This window comes from Neltuma alba, unplaced genomic scaffold (assembly GCF_004799145.2).
Source record: "Neltuma alba isolate B1F8T4 unplaced genomic scaffold, ASM479914v2 tig00013681_pilon, whole genome shotgun sequence".
Lineage (NCBI taxonomy): Eukaryota > Viridiplantae > Streptophyta > Magnoliopsida > Fabales > Fabaceae > Neltuma > Neltuma alba.
Genome location: NW_021637847.1, coordinates 1 through 17,724, shown reverse-complemented (window position 1 = coordinate 17,724; position 17,724 = coordinate 1). Strand labels below are relative to the sequence as shown.

The following is a 17,724-nucleotide window of genomic DNA, read 5'->3' as shown; positions in this document are numbered from 1 at the left end:
ATCAATATTTTTTCTTCCTTTTTGGCAATTTAAGCCGTCTTTTTGTCACAAAAGGGAGAACTTCTCATGCATGTCAAGTATGTATATCAACTAATTATTCTTTTTCTTGTTTAAATTATGAAATATCGAAGCTGATCTCATGACATCACCTTCTCCCCTTTTGCTTTCTTTAATCCATGGCCGAATTCAGGCAAGTGCTGATATTTAATTCAAGTGAGCCATTCACGCTCCATAAATTAAAATCCTCTAAAGGATTTTAATTTTGGCCTCTACTATTTCCGTTGTGATCCTTGCTATCTTACGCAGGCGCAAAAGAGAGCAGCAAGGATTCAAGGAAACCTTTCCAGCTCGGTCAGCCCCGTGTCTCCCCGTTCGTGCGCGCGCTTGTGTTTTCTTCCTACATTCCCTTTTCCCCATCGTTATAACTTATAACCGAAAGATTAAAGTACCGAAACTGCCACGAAGATCATGACATGCAATGCTTAAGGACGGAACTTAAATGCCCAACTTTGTGTGCTCAGTATACTTTTTTGAAAATCAAATCTTAACAAGTGAATTTTAAAACATTAATATTAATATTATGAGTTTTTATAAAATAAACAATATATCAAAAATTCACATAATTAGTTTTGATTAAAAACAAGCACATTTTCATCCCAAAAAAAAAAAAAAAGCAAGCACATTTATATAGCACTAGCGCCAAACATATGAGCTTTTCTCCCCCTCAGTACAATTAATAAGGGATATTCTAGTAACTAGTAAGTACAACATAAACAAGATCCACGAGCATTGCCTCCATCCTGGGGCTCTTACACTTGAAGATAAAGCTTAGAAAACACCATCATAATTTGCCTATATTTTATAAAACTAACAAGAATGCTACGCTGACAACGTATAACAGACTATGGTCTATTCATCCATCTTTTCATCCAACGCAGCATCATTGCCGGCTTCGCCCATTTCAACATCACCTCCCCTCGTCTCTGATTCGCTCTCTTTTCCATCGGACGCTATCACCACATCTTTTCTCTCATTGTTTACTACTACATTGTCAGGTTTGCAGTCATCTTGAGGAGTTGAGGGCAATTTGGCGCTAGCAACTTCACTCTCCGATAAAGCCTCTGATTTGATACCTGGACTGGGTATTGGCATTTCCGCAGGGCCATCATCTTGCTTAGTGGGTGACAGAATTTTATTGATGTCTTCACAAACAGTTTCCAGGGTAGGCAAGTTCTTCATACTGACATCAACTGGTCCTCCAGCCAATTCAATGGTGTCTTCCTCCGCAACCCTGCACATCTGCCAATAAAGAGGGATAATTGATGCAGATAGTCAGCGTAGAATCTTTTCCCTACCATTCTGTCTCCTCCATTGCATTATTTAGCAGCTTGTAAAGAGTTTGCAATGCAGTATCTATACCTCATTGTAAAGTCGAACCAATTCCGATCGATTTGGATCACTATCACAAGCAGCAGCCGAAAATTCTTCAGGAGCTGCACAAAATATCAGCCCCAAAATTAATTTATGCATCTCATATTTTTTCATGCGTGAGTAGCAAAAGGAAATGAAAAATGGTTTTCAAGTGAATAAAGTTGTGGGGAAAAAAAGAGAACGATTACAAGAAAATGATTAGATAAATAAAGAATGACAAAAAAGACACAACTTCAGATTCATAACTGAACACAAATTCGGCAATTGCAGTCACCATGAGACAGCTATTAATGGACAACAATACAATCATACCTATTTCTTCTAATTGAGGCAGTTGATCAATCATTTTCCTGTCAATCTCCCCTGATTTATAACTTGGAACATTTGAATCCTTTGTTTCATTTTTAAATTCTACATTCATGGCTTCATTTGTATTATGGTCACCCTGCAAACAGAGTTCGTAGTGAAAAAATGGCAATACATAACCAGAGTTCGTTAGAAACAAATCATACGCGTCACAATATTGTATAACATACAGCATCAACTATATCTTCATTTTTAGATAAAGACCTACACATAATTAATTCCAAATAGAACCTAAAATACGAATGATTGCATGAAAGTTTAAGTATATAGTTCATGCCAGAAGTGTAATAGTTAGAAAGGAGATGTGGCGAGTGTTTCCGTTCTGATTGCAGGGGCATTGGCCATTAGAATGCTCGGCGGAGCTGGCACTTTTATTCTCCATCCATGACCTCTCAATTGATTTATTTTTCAAACCACAACACTCCTGGCCCCACCATCCAAAGAGGGAAAAACACAAGAACGAAAAACCATCTCTCAACCACAATGAAAAGTAAGACCCAAGAAATATTAAACTATTAGCTTTTGAAGTGACAAATTTTGTAGCATCTAAAGAGGCAACATAATTAGCTTTGCTCTACACTTTCACCTATACATTCTAAAAGTAAAATATCAAATATCAAATAATAAAATAATTTATACACTCTGAAACATAAAAAACTTACGAAGTATTCTTTCTGGTACTCAGCATAGAGCCCTTTTTCCAACAGAAGAACCCTCTTTTTTACAAACTCAACCTGTCTTCTCTGCATGTCTCTAAAATGATATAATATTGAAGACTCTTGATATAGCTGTGTTTGGTTCCTAGCATCACCAGAACCAGGTGCACCATCAGCTACCATACCATTCCCACCATTTTCCCCAGATTGGTTGGCCAGTGCTTCTACGTTTGTTGAATTTGCACCATTTTGTGTCTGGGTACTAACTTGTCCTGGTAATGGTAGATTTACCATGGGAAGATTCAACTCCTGACAGATGACCTCCTGAATCTTTAGATCCTTATCATCCACAATTGCTTGCCACCTTCCATATCCATGCCTTCAAAAGAAGAAGAAGAAAGAAAGAAAGAGTTTTCTTTAATGAACATACCAAAGAATTAATATGTACGCAAACCGATTGATTTTCCAATGGATTTACATATGTCATTAGTGGAAATTTTTTGATGTAGTGAGTAATAGCTCTGGTTATTTGCTCTTCAAGAATTCTTGTTTAGGCAATTCATAACACTCATACATAATGTTTTGATCTAAGATTTCAATTCTTCCATGTTTCTGCAATAGCATATTGCTCCATGGAGCTAAGGTCCAAAATATGGAAGAAACAGGTGTTTCCACAACTCTACCACACAGTCAATTTTGTTTCACTTAGTCCCTATTTCATGGCTACATATCTTTCCCACCTTGCCATCAGGAGATCATGAACACTGTTCAAGAAATCAGACAATAAACAGAACACTTATTTTGCTGCCTACGTAATGCAACTTCCGTTGAATATAAAAATGAAGTAACTTACTTCAACACAGCACGCAGTAACACTATATCATGCTCCTCCTTCCATATCTTTCCACCCTTTAAACCAGGATACCGCAACAAGATGTCATCTGTGTAAAGCAAAGTTCCAGGATCCTTCTCTGATGCAAACTTCACCTGTCATTCCACATCCCCAGGGGGAAAACCAGCATCATCTTCAAGAAAATTAACACCAAAGAAACTGTTTCCCCCAATAAAGAAAGGAAAAAACTCTAATAGAAGGAACGACTCTCTCATAGAAATGAAATCACAAGCGTGGTTGAGCTTGAGCATAATAAGACTATAACAAGCAGATGAGCATAAAGAAAGTTGCTTTGAAGAACTTACCTTGTCCCTTATCAAGAGAAGAACTGCAATCCTCACTAATACATCATGTATTCTAAGTCCTTCCTTTGGAACACCGTCTAGAACCAAATCATGGACAAAAGCCTTAGATAAATGAAAATATAAAACAAGGGTTAATGTCTACTGAGAATAGAAAAGGTAGCGGAAGAATCCATCACCTGAGAATGTAGGAGAATCAGTTATATCTTCAGCGATATGAGACAAGAAAAGGAATCCATAACTGAAAAAAAAAGAAAGGAAAAAAACTGTATTATCAAGGTATGATACAAACCATTGATAGGCAACAAAACTAAGGTGGTTAAAACGTTTATCAAATTAATGTAGGTCTATTTAACCCTATGGTAAATAATACTCCCTCCGGTCCTCAAAGTAGGAGCTAGATGAAGAGTTTGTTTCGATCTTAAATGTAAAACTTTGATCTCCTTTGCCTTGCTATATATATATATATATTAAAAATTATCTTTATTGATTGCACACATCAATAGAAGTAGTTCCAATAGAAATGAATAAACTGAGGAATATTTTAGAGGAGCCAATACACTTTTTTTTGTTTTTGGGTAAATAACTAAATTAATATACTTAATATGTTCAATTAGTTATCTAACTCTTACTTTCAGGACTGGATGTAGTAGTCTTTTAGGAAAAACGGACAGGTTCACATGCACAGGCATGGTCTCTTCTTTTGCGTACACATCCAGGAACAAATATGTATTCATGGGTCAAGACTCATACACACAAACATAGGAAAAATGCAAGTCCGACAGAAAATGCAGTAAAAATAAATATTTATTTGCCAAACAATATATTAAAAGAGCTGGATGATCAAGAACACCCTAAATATTTGCTCGACCACCCCTGCAGCTTTCAACAATTTATGTTTTTCACACAACCAAAACATTCATATGCAATGATTTTGCAGAAAAACAATACAAAATTCTTATACGCAGTTCACCTCTGTGTGTGTGTGAATCAGTAAACTTAACCGACCTTACCTGGAGAGCATATACACAACATCTAACTCATCGCAAATCCAAAATTATATTCATATTACGACTATTATCTATGTGAATATAACATACATGGGCGCAGATGTCAATTGCCACTCTACATTACCTACCAAAAAATAAACTCTCTAAAGAAAATAAAAAAAGTCTGCAATCAGGCAAAAGAATTAGCACAAACTCGAATAATGAAATTCAACTAATGATAACAAACTCAAGGGAAAAAAAAAAAATCTATATAGATACTCTTTGATTTCTTCATATGTCTTCTGTTTCAAGCGGGGAGTAAACTCCTTCCAATCATAATCACCAACTCCAAACCTGTAATTGACTCTTGAAGTGAGATGAACTGGAGATATTGACAGGCAGAACCCTTTCTTCAATACATAAAACCCAAAAACAAAGTTCAGATACAATCATTAACGATAACCTCATCAAAATTTGCACAAATTGAGCCCTCTGGCTTTGATTGAAACCAAGTACTCTGAATGATTTTCCTTCACCTTCCATCAAAGGAAGTGGCTCTGTACTATCTGCTGCAAGAGGTTTCAGAGAAACAAACGTCAGAATCATATAAGATAATCAAAATGCATCCACATTAAAATAATTATAAAAGCTCACTGAAGAGAAAGGGGAAAAAAAATACCACGGGCTTTCTTTCTGTAAGGCCTTCTCCCAGAAGTAGTTCCAGTTGAATTTGAATCACCATCAGTAAGGTCTGCCTCATAGTTGTCATCTTCACCATCAGAACTTACATCTTCTAGGCCAGCAAGATCATCCTCCTCAACAGAAGCCATCTGAAACTTGGCAAATACAGACATTGGCTTTAATGATGATGATAAATATGATGGCGATTACAAAGTACAAATAGTGAATGTGAAGCTCCCCTTGATTAAGTACTAATTATCAGCATACCCTATATAAAAGAGCTGCAGGTATTCAAGTAATTTTGTTACATTCTAACTCTCTTCTTCCATGTTTTCCTCGTCATAAAACCAATTCTCTCTCTCTCACAGAGCAGAGAGATGGAAAAGAATAATGTGGAGCCTGAAATAGATAAAGACGGTGCTGAGTTGGTGATAGGGGTGAAAGGAGAATACGGCCTAGTACATTATCACATGTTGTGCGATGTGGGAGGAGGGCTGCCAGGGGTATTATAGGGGGAGTGAGATCAGTTTAGGGAGGCAGGGTCATTGTGGGTAGGGGGATCCTCACTTTGGGCTTAGTAGAGAATCTCTGGTCTCTGAAGTACTGGGAGAACAATTATTTTTTTACTTTTGTATCTTTTGCATCCTTGCTTACTGAAAACATTGCCTTCTTTTATCATTGTACTGTTCATTTTTCTTTTGAGGACAGGGATATTGCACCATGGTTCATAACTAATACTCCTGTTGTCCTAAATATAGAAGCTAGATAAGTAATTAACATATATTAAAAAAAAAAAAAAGTTGAAGTTATTCATAAGAAATGTGCATTCGTTTTCCTAGAATGCACCTCACTTTAATCATTTATATTGGAAACTACCTCTATTGATTACACATATTAGTGTGTGCAACCAATATGGGAGGCAAAGGAGATTAAGGTTTTACATTTAGGACCACAACAAACTCCTCAACAAGATATAAGCACAGAACAAGAGAGATAATAAAAATAATTACAGCAAGTAACGTCCTCATTCCACCTGAAATTCTTACGCTTACAGAAATGATGAGAAAGGAAAAATTTTAAACCCAAACAGAAAAAGAGGAAACTGATTTTCAAGAGAGAAAATAGGAACCCTCTTTTGTGCAACAGAAAATCTGGAATTCTGGATATGTGTACGTAAACATCTCATGTATGCATACATACATGCCAACAACAAAGATCAAACAGAATATATAGCACAATTGGATTACTTACACATTTATCATTGAAAACAAGAACCAATCTTAAAATTCGTACAAAGCATATGCCACGGATTCCAAACAGACATACCAGCTTTCGATTTCGCTTGCCCTTGCCCAACGAACTAAACTCTTCAGTTTTATGCTCTTCATATCTGTCTCTCAACAAATCCTCCCAGTAATTTGCCCTATCTGAGTTGTTAACGGTTTTCTTTTTTTCCATTTCTTTTTTCCTTGCCTCCTCTGCTGCAGCCTCAACTTCATCAATATATTCAAAATTTGCCACCTGAAAAAAAATACTCAGCCTAGTCCTAGAAAATGGCAGTGAGCCCAAACAGAAACCCCCCCCAAAAAAATAGTAAAATAGAAAAGAAGATCCTGCACAATTTGGCAAACATTTGCAATACATAGGGAAAGTAATGGTCATCAATTTTGAACCAAGAAATTTCTATTTCAATTCTTTTTTAATTTTTAAGAATGAACAGTTTTTGTCCATAAATTACAAGGCACGTCATAGCCACCAAAAAGAACCATGACAAATGGTAATTTGAAAAAATAAAATCCACTGTGTGGGAAAAACGATAATAAATCAAAGATGTTTACAGCTGAACAATGTGTGACCAGCAATTATAAAAAGTTAGGATGCTCTTAGTGCAACCAAAAAAAAAAAAAAATTCAAGAGACAGAGATAAAGAATGTACATACAGACAGAGGCAGAACAAAAGATATGTCAGCTGACAGCTGTATCTAAACTTCTAATGGAAGCATGGGTGAATCGAGTACTAATTAGTGCTTGTTACTTGGTTCCTTCACTCCTAATGCCCTTGCTAATTAATCTTAATCCAGACAGGGGAATCCACGTGGATGTTTATCTATGTACGCAGACACGCATGCGAAAATAACTAAGGAGAAGAAACCTAGTACACCGCCAAGCCAAACCACAAACCGCAGTGGATAAGACCAAGTGTAAACACAAGAATTGATGTGCATGATGAAATGATAAAACAAACCTTAAATGCCTTCAGAAATCCATCATCATCTTCATCATCCAACACAGCTTCTTCAACGCCAACTTGCTCACGATCCAACAATCTATGAATGAGGAGAATACATCAAATGAAATTTTCTATCACAGAGACACACGATGATTCAAGATTACTGCGGGACTACCTATCTATTGAAGCATCATCATAATGAATTTGGCGGGATTTGCCAGCTTCATCATTCTCATCAGCAAATAACTCCTTTGAGCCATACCTAATGATATCATCCAACTCTTCCTAAAGAACAATCAATCATCAGATAACATCAGATCTTCAAAGCTACAAATTTCACACAAAGAAAAAAGGCATTCAAAGAAGAGAAGGGCAATGCACAAACGAATAAATTCACTAATGAAACCACTAAACCAACATTTGACTTTAACATTTAAAAATAGAAAAAAGAAAGAAAGAAAGCTATCTCAACCAAACGGCATATATATAGTAGTATTTACGCTCCCTAGTCAAGAACAAGTTTTTTTTATTAAGATAAAAAAAAAGCACAAGAGAAGAAAATACCACATTACTGGTAAATTACACACGCAAGGCTCTGCTAAAAGAGAATTATTTACCTGATTAATGTTTTGAGCCTTTAGCCTTCCAACAACCAAATGTTCTAACACCATTTTCTTCTTAGTCATTTGCATCATCCTTTCTTCAATGGTTCCTCGTGTTATAAGCCTATAAATCAACACCTGAAACACCAGATAACTCCATGTAAGGAAACAGTGATAATCAATTATACATCGATTAAAATGAATTCTAACCTTGTTAGTTTGTCCAAGTCGGTGAGCTCTAGCCATAGCTTGTAGATCAGCATGAGGATTCCAATCACTACAAAATGAGAGTTCATTGGCCTAAAATAATGATTTTAAAGGAGAACTGGATTGCAGAATGGAAAACAGAAATAAAATTGTTATCCCATGAAGAGTTAGTTAAGGAAAGAGCCCAATGATGCCATACAATCCTTGCATTTGACATCACTTGGTAACATAAGGCTCTTAAGAAGAATGCATCAAGACCTACTCCTTGTCCAGAAGTGATTGAGCCACAATGGGGACGATTTAGATGTACCTATTGGTCTTCAAGACGGGGTAAGTCATGTACTCAACACCTACTGGGGTTTTTGTACCTTACGATAAATTATCACCTCTTCACAGGAGTTTTGTTACTAGTATCAAGAAAGAGAAGATATCAAACAGTAATGCTATTCAAACATACTAGTGAAGTTCTTGCTTAATCCAAGTGGACAACAGCTATTGAAACAGTAATGCTCATTTCATGACATAAGTGCGATATTTTTCATTAAAAATATCTTTTCAGAATTAAAAAAAGGGGAAAAAAGCAAAAATAAAATGTAGGTTCACCTGTCATAAATAATAACTGTGTCAGCAGTTGCTAGGTTTATTCCCAATCCTCCAGCTCTGGTAGAAAGAAGAAAGCAAAATCTTGAGGAATTTTTGGCATTAAACCGATCTATCCTGATCTGTCTTTCAGCTCCAGCAACCTTGCCATCTATCCTTTCATACTGCCAATTCTGTTTTTGAAATGAAAAACAAATGGAGCATCATACAGAAATATGAAAGTTCACAATAGCGCAAATAACCTCATCCAAATACCTTGTAAGAACAGTAATCTTCTAACAGGTCAAGCATGTGCTGAAATTGTGAGTATATGAGGACCCTATGTCCTTGCTCTTTAAGCTTCACCATCATCTTGTCCAACAATTGCAACTTCCCTGATGACTCTAGCAGCTGTCTGCCAGAGTGAAAACAAAATAGAGGAGAAAAGGAAATCAATATATATAAGCTACTAGAAGTCACAATTTCACAAAGCCCTAAACAAAGCAGCTTTCAGCCTTCGGGACCAAGATCTAGTTACTGCTAGAGACTAAGAGTGCCATGTGTTTCAGCTCGGCTAAACAAGCCCATGTAAAAGAACATGTACTGCCACAAAAGAACTCGGAGAAATGACATAAGAACAGAGGGCCTACTTGTATGATTCTTTGGATCTTCAATATCTGGCTCAACTCCTTCCAACATGTAAGGATGACAACATAGTTTGCGCAATTCCATAACAACATTGATAAGAGAAATCTGATTAAAAAGCATCCAGCAACAATAATAACATCACTATAAATTACAACCAAGAAGTTTTCCATCAAATGTTATAAAGCTAAGAATAAGACCAGAATATCAAAAGGATCAGGTTCAATGAAGTATCAATCTTACCTGTGCACCACCACGACGAGTTAATATTTGATAATTACGCGTCAAAATTGCCTTGTAATACTCTTTCTGTTTGCTGCTTAGCTCAACTCTTAAAATAAGTTCCTTTTTAGGAGGTAGCTCCTTCATGACATCTTTCTTCACTCCTACAGGGGCACCAAAATTTTAAATCCACATTTGGAATACAGCAGTTATTCAAAAACAAATCATCACGTTAGTTTGTTACAAGAATTATGAAGTTTTAACCAACAGAGACCCTACGAGTCCTCTAGTAATTTCCCCTTAATACCAAATCACCAAAAGGACTGAATGGTTGGAATCCCAGGCAGCCTCATCCACAAGTAAATAAAACAACTAGATCAAGCCAAACAAAACTAATAACCAAGAATGAGAGACTGAAGATGAGTGTTACATTCTCTTGCAGCAAGAAAAGTCAGGAGGGTGTAAATCTTCTAGGATAAGTTTGATATGGCTCGTTCTAACAAAAACTGCAAGCATTCTTTTTCGGGTATAAATATAAGCCTATATGCATAATAGGACCAACACTATGAGCAAAAGTGTGCCTTGTTTCTCCAACAAATTGCAGACAAAGCAACAACTACGGGTACAAGGTTACTATAGAGGATATAAAATGAGAAAGGAGGGTTTATATTATTAAAAAAAAAAAGTCATGGGCCTTAACCTAATAGCTTAAGCTTTTGGGATGAAATCCTGACATAATAAAGCTTCATGACCAAAATGGCCAGAAACTGATCCAAGCAACCCTCCTAACCAAATTATGTCTTACCAGAATGTTTTTCAGGCCTATGCTTCGTTCACACATTAAGTCCAAAGGACATTTAAGTGAGGGTGCAAGTTAGAGAAACAAATCAAGTCAACCATCATTCTATAAGACACTGCAAGAACTATCACCAAAGTTGATTGTTACAGCTAGCACGATGCAAGGTTCACCATCATTCTATCAAAGAACTTAGAAGAAGGCAACATAAAATCCAATCACGAAACGAGCAAGACTAACAACATAAACCAACACAGCCTGCACTGTGACAAAAACCGGACAAGCAAATGAGGTGCAATAAGATCATATTCAAGTTTGAGATGTATACTTCGAAGGAGATGTGGAGCCAACATTCTGTGAAGCCTTGATATCTGCTCCTCCTGATTAATATCTTTGAACTCTTCCTGGAACTCCTCTAAGCTTCCAAACTACCAGAAGTAAGCATTCCATAAGATAATCGACATTCATTAGCAAGATCAGAAACTCTTTTCCTCATAGTATTAACATTATACTAACCTTCCCAGCATCAAGGAAGTGCATTAGCATAAAAAGTTCATCCAAATTGTTCTGAAATGCACCAGACAAGTTGTCATAAGTAGGTTTCACCCTTCAGTAAATAATTTCATCATACGCAACCAGACTAACAGTCACTCATACGCATTCAAGGTTATGATGCATAACAGACAAGTTGCCATGGGTAAAATCAAAAAAGTTAATCACACCATTTAGATGAGTAGGTCTGCTGGCTGAAAATCCAAACCAACACTAGGAGTACCCAAAATGAATTAAGTTAGCCACGTTAAATGCCAAAAAAAAAAAAAAAGAGGCGATCAGATCCAAATACCATTATGGCTATCAAAGTGAAGCAATGATATACAAACAGACATCTCTCATATGTACAAATATGAATTTAGTGAGTGTTTCGTTTTTAGCATGTCAAAAGCCCGTTTCTCAATTTAACTATAATTTAATGACAAAAGGAAATGTATAAAGATATAAATTAAGATGAATTAATATCTACAAAACTTTTATAGAAATTCTGTGAAACTTTCCAAAAAAAAAAAATCGTGATTGCAATAGCTGCATCTGTAACATCCGAACATGAAGAAACCACAATTTAAACCCATGGTCTTTATGTTATTCCATTACTTAACAAATTAAAAGAGAATAATATCCACATCATACGAATAATATGAATTCATATAGGGCATTCCTATAACCATACGTTATGTGTTTGTGCGTAAAACAGAACTAAGTAAAAGGAACTATCAGCAGAGACCCTGCACTTATGCTAGACATACTTTGTAATCAAGAACTCAATATGAAATCATTAGGCAATAAGGCGAAAAAGAGAGATTCCGTTTCTACCAAGAAATTACTACCCAAATAAAATCATGCAGTGAATGAGCTATGGCACAGTGCATCATCTAAAAGAAACCTGAAGAGGAGTCCCAGTCAAAAGTACACGATGTCTGCTTGAATATTGCTTCAATGAAGAAAATAATTTTGAATCCTTATTCTTGAGTCGGTGACCTTCATCAACTATCTGCATATAGGTATTGATGTTCGAAAGCATGCAGAAAACATTGAGGTTAGATAGTTCTAAAGAATAACGGTAGTGTTACTGTATTTTACTATGATGGCAAGTCGAATATTACAATGCAGTCCCACATTATAGGTTTCAACGATGCAGAGTCAAAGTTGATCATTTCGTATGATGTCAAAAGGACGTCAAATTTGATCCTATCTTGCTTGCTTTCACTGACTATTTTGCCATGTCTCTTTTCTTGATCTTCTTCTGTTTCTTTGGAAAGTAAAATTCATACTCTCTTATAACAGCTCGAGCTTGAGCAGATCCAACATACATAACCTGCAGAAAGGAGCATATAATTAAAAGAATGGCTACAAAATAACACGAGCTAGGAATTCCATCTACATACAACATTCATTTGAGGTGCCCATGTTGCAAATTCACGTTCCCAGTTTCGGAGAGTTGACAAGGGAGCAACCACTAAATGGGGAAACACTCTCTCTTCAAAAAGAGATGCTAAAAAAGCAATACTTTGTATGGTTTTGCCTGCAGACAAACAACTCGACAATCAACATGCAATAATATATTTCTTCTTGATGCTTGATCCTCCAATTTCATGGGGCAAGAAGACAAACAGTAAAAAGAGGCAGTAAATAGTAGAGAATAAGATAAATAAACAGAGACTAAATACCTAGTCCCATTTCATCAGCAAGTATAACATGAGTTTGCTTAGACCAGGAGAAACGTAAGAAGTTCAAGCCTTCAAGCTGATATGGATGTAGGGTGCCTTCATTTACATCAAAATGAAATCACGTGACCTAGATGATCTGAATTTGAAGCATGTTATTGCCAAAAGTAGGGATAAGTGAAAATAGCATACCGCCTGAAAGAAAGCTGGGGCTATGTTCATAGTGTTGAAATTCTTTCAGCTGCTTTTTTTCTTCGGAACCATCCTTACCACTACTTTTCTGCTTACTAGAAGCACTTCTCCTAGACCTTGACTGAAATTTGGTAAATCTTTCTATTTCTGGCTGGAATGCAGAAATGTCAGACTCAGACTCCCAATAACATTCATCATATGGAAGCTCTTTCCATTTCACAAGATACTCCTTCTCATCATCACGACCCCTGAACTATTAAAAATGCATTTATAAGAATATAAGCATTGTTTGATTCCTATTGAGAAGATGGCACAAAAAAATCACTACTGACAATGATTTAAGAGGTAAGAACCCAAGCATTATTAAAAAACAAAAATTTTCAAATAACTAGACCTATAATTTGCAAACTTCAGAAACTAATATGTCGCACATAACTTTTATTTCAACATCTGATCAGCCTGAAAGGGAAGTATGACAGTTTTGACCTAACTTAATACATCAATACCAGCATAACTCTCACTAAACTATCTCAAATTCGCTCATGGCCTTGAATAAATGAATAATAGCTCAGTCTACTAGAATAAAACCCATTACATATTGTTTTGCACATGAAGGAGGCAGATAAAAATTCCAAATATTTGAACCTGCAAGCAAGTATACGATCAACCATGGTCCATTCAGGTCGAATGGCAACAAAGTCATCCTCAGTAGTATTTGCAGATGCCATTTGACGGTGGAAGTTGTTCACTTTGGTCTTCAGACGGGGATGTGACTTGAAGGCTTTCAGAAACTCTTTCTCTGAAACCCTAAATAAGAAGACATGTAGCCAGTAAGTAGCAATGCCCAAAATGATCATATGATTCAAAGAAGAGAAAATCTCAAGAAAGGGTGCTCAGAAAGCTAAAATTAACACTCAAAACTATAAATTTGGAATGATTCAGAAATGGGAAGAATTGGAGAGAACAGTGGAAAGCATTGCAAAAGGATCATCAAAATTCAAAAATTCCAAAGCGTAAGAAATTATGTGAAACTGGGACTTAATGAAGAAAAAGTTTCCTAAATTTACCACGTGCAGTGCAGATATGAAAGTCCCTTCCACTTCACAAGATACTGTTTAACAAAAATTTGCTTTGAACACGGTTTTGAGGCCTCACCATCACCAGCTACAGTTGGGCGCATTTCACAATCTAATATCTTCTCAATATCACTTAATGGGCTAACCTGCAAAAGCAAGAACTATGAGTCTAGACCTTTCATCAAGGATAACAGTACTATTATTAACCATGAAATATTGTGGCTTACACATTCAGGGCATCTCCAATTATCTGGAAGTGGAGGTTTAAGTGGTCGAAGTAAACACTTAGGATGGAAAGCATAAGTACAAGTTTCACAGCTAAGAAGATCTTCACTTTCTCCACAGGCTTGGCATGAATTCTCTTTCTAGTGGAAGGGATAGCACATCAAGACGAGGTGGAAAAATTCAATATTTCAATTACTAGTCTAAAACAAGGACACTAAATATAAGTAAAGAAGATGCTACTTATAAAACAATGAAAAATACCAAACATTCACGGATTAGAAAATAATAATTCTAATTCATCGGCACTGTACCATATGATTCCAACTACCCAATCAAAAACATAAAATGCAAGTGAAACATCTTATACTTACAATAATATAGCTCCTCCGAGTTTACTGGAAGTGAATAAAACTAACCCTGGTAGCGGATCACATTTTAAAAGTAGAAAAGGGTGGCTAGTTACAGTTGTTATATTGAAGGGGGAAAGCATTCATTACAGGCATATAGAAATAATCTTCCATCTTACTACTTAAAAAGACAACTCTATGTTTGAAATGAATCATATGAAATGCTTCCAATAATTAATCTACACGTTTGATCCCAAACAGCACTATATTAGAACCTAAATTTTAAGGAGAAAGGTTTCCTCCACATTTCTATCCAATCAATAGTATGTCAGAATTCTCAATGTCTTTGGAATCATAAAGGAATACCCCAAGTTTGGCTGCATATTCCATGACAGGCAACAACAAAAATAGTCTCACCAATCAATATCAGTAGGTCAAACGATTACTAATGTCTTTAAATTCATGCAGGACGTCTTTCGTTGGGCAGCATGTTCCATGATGCAACAATAACACAATCGGGAGCATATGGGTCTTTATGTACACTAATTATACTTTAAGTCATCCAATAAGCACTATATTCAAACATCATTTAAGGTGAAGAAGGGATAGAATTGATACATGGGAATTAGGGAACAGTTAGTGAAATAGTAGGGAGGTGGTAGTTTGGGAATATAGTGTAATATCCTTATAAATAGGGGCAGAACAGATGTATTGAGGAGTCTTTGTGAAATCAAATATCAATTTCCTTTCCTTTTCCTATTCTACATGTATCGACAAGAAACAGAAATCACACTTAAATCAAATGAAAATCATTAATGCAGAAGGGTGTAAAGTAGCTCACAGTATCACTTCTAACTATCCTCTCAAAATTTTCCTCAGTTCTACCAGGTTTCCCAGGCAAAAAGTCAGCTTCATCATCTGACTCATCTAGATTATACACTGGCTTGCGATCTGATCTTACACGAAGTCTCTCAACCAGGCTACTCATTTTCTGCAAGGAACAAAGAAATTCTACTGTAAAGCTAAAAGTAACATTACAATAATTTTCTATCAAACAAACCTTCAATAGAAAATCAACTTCTGGAATGAAACCAGCAATTGTTCGAGGAAAAATTTATGGTACATTAGTTTGACATGGTGCCTATCAGTTGTAAGTTTATGCTCTGAATTGAAAAGGAACAAAATCACAGGAGCATTCAATCCAGACATAGGAATTATTGTGTTTGGTATACTGGCTCATCATACGAACAAGTTAACATAAATCAAAATAATCTGTTCCTTACTACTCCAAATAAACCAAATTTACCCATATCACTAGGCATATATGAATCCATTCTTGTGGCAGAAATGTCAATGACAAGATTTAAAAACAATGAACCAAAGGGTGAAAACTTACGGTTGCCAGGTAATTTGTTAATTTTGAGAACAAAATACAATTTAGAAATAGATTAACTTTGCAAAAAAAACAAGATTTCAAAGTGAATCTTCCAATTGTTACTGTGAGATGTGTTGATCAGATGTATAATACTTGTGCATAAATGATTCTTAAAAATCTCCCAACTCAATGAATAATTGAGAACTTGTATTGCTTCTATCATTTCAAGTATACAATCAGATGCATTATTTCTCAAAGTATGAGAGTTGAACCATATCTTAAGGAAAAGGTCTTTCAAATCAAATAGATCCAAAATATTTTCAAATAATGACAGAGTTAGAGTCCCAAACAGTATAGCCAATGAATATGGCTGCTAATGGCAGCAAGAATCAAAACCCCTATGGAGCCATGGAGGCCGGCATGGTAAGAGTATATTGAGGCATGACAGCCAGTTCAGAAAATGTTGTTAAATGAAAATTAAAAAATTATTAAAACAAACACGAGTGCTAGCACAACAAAGTCAAATAAACAGGAAGGGTATAGCAATCTTAACATGAACACAAGGGGTCTACAAAGTGAGAGTCACCCTTATGCCCCAAATTATCAGCCCCATCGTTGCTTTCACCATTACCAATGAAATTAAGACTTCTCATTTTCATTACATGTTGTAGCTCTTAAATTGCCATCATCAATGTCATTTTACAGACAATGGACAGACAGATTAGAGGTTCTAAAGGGGGGGAAAAGGTTAAAATATAACAAAGATATTAAAAGGGTAAGAAAACAGGCTTGATATTAAGGATAGCTGTAAGGACACGAACGATTCAATCAGATCTGTTGAGATTTAAGGCATGAGAATCCTTCAACAGAACTCTAAAGTAATCCTTACTAGGAATTCAAGAACGGGGAAAAAAAATATTTGTTCTGGAGTCTTCTCTTCTTCACCTTCACCACTTCACCAAAGGTAATGCCAATGGACCCTATTTCTCCTGACAATAAGCCCATTGGCTGGCAGTGAGAAAAACTTGGGTAGAGATTTGAGAAATCTCATTTGCCCACAATTTTCAACAGGAAGTCCAATATATTTAAAGGCCACCAATCATAGTGGCTGCTGCAAGCCTACAACCCAGCCATGTTGAGGTTGTCACATCTCGGGGTTTCACACTAGGAAGGCCCTGAACCACTGGGACTGCACAAGAGCAATGTGTTGGGCTACCAGCAAAGTAATAAACCATCCCCAAAGGGGCCAGGCGAAGTAATATGCACTCCTACGAGATCTTGTATACTGTGTCCAATCCTGATAAACAAACAACATAGTTGCAAATCCCCCCCCCTTTTGGTCTTTTGATAAGTAGAGCTAACAGTGTAGCAGTTTGACAATCGGCCAATGGAGCTCCACTGCCTTTAGTGAGGGTCAAGCTGCAGACCTTAACCCAAGGGTGGTCTAAAGTACAAACACCAATTGCGCATGTGTTCCGAAATCAATTTCTTTCCCTTCAGAAGAAACGTATAATTTATTACCCAATAGTAACGTGATAATAATCATTGTTTAATAATGAGAGGAGACTACATGGAAAAGCCATTTCGAATATCAAATCAAATAAGGAAGAAAAACCTATATTTAATTGTCTTAATATCCATATCATTTAAAAAGGCCCAGGAGGTTGTGAGCTTGAAAGAGATCACCTGGGA

General features: G+C 36.2%; 1 pseudogene; it reads right to left on the bottom strand.

Annotated features, from left to right (window-relative positions):
* Positions 1–694: 694 nt before the first annotated feature.
* On the bottom strand, positions 695–15,678 carry LOC114738764 (CHD3-type chromatin-remodeling factor PICKLE-like; annotated as a pseudogene).
* Between the last annotated feature and the right edge of the window lie 2,046 nt (positions 15,679–17,724).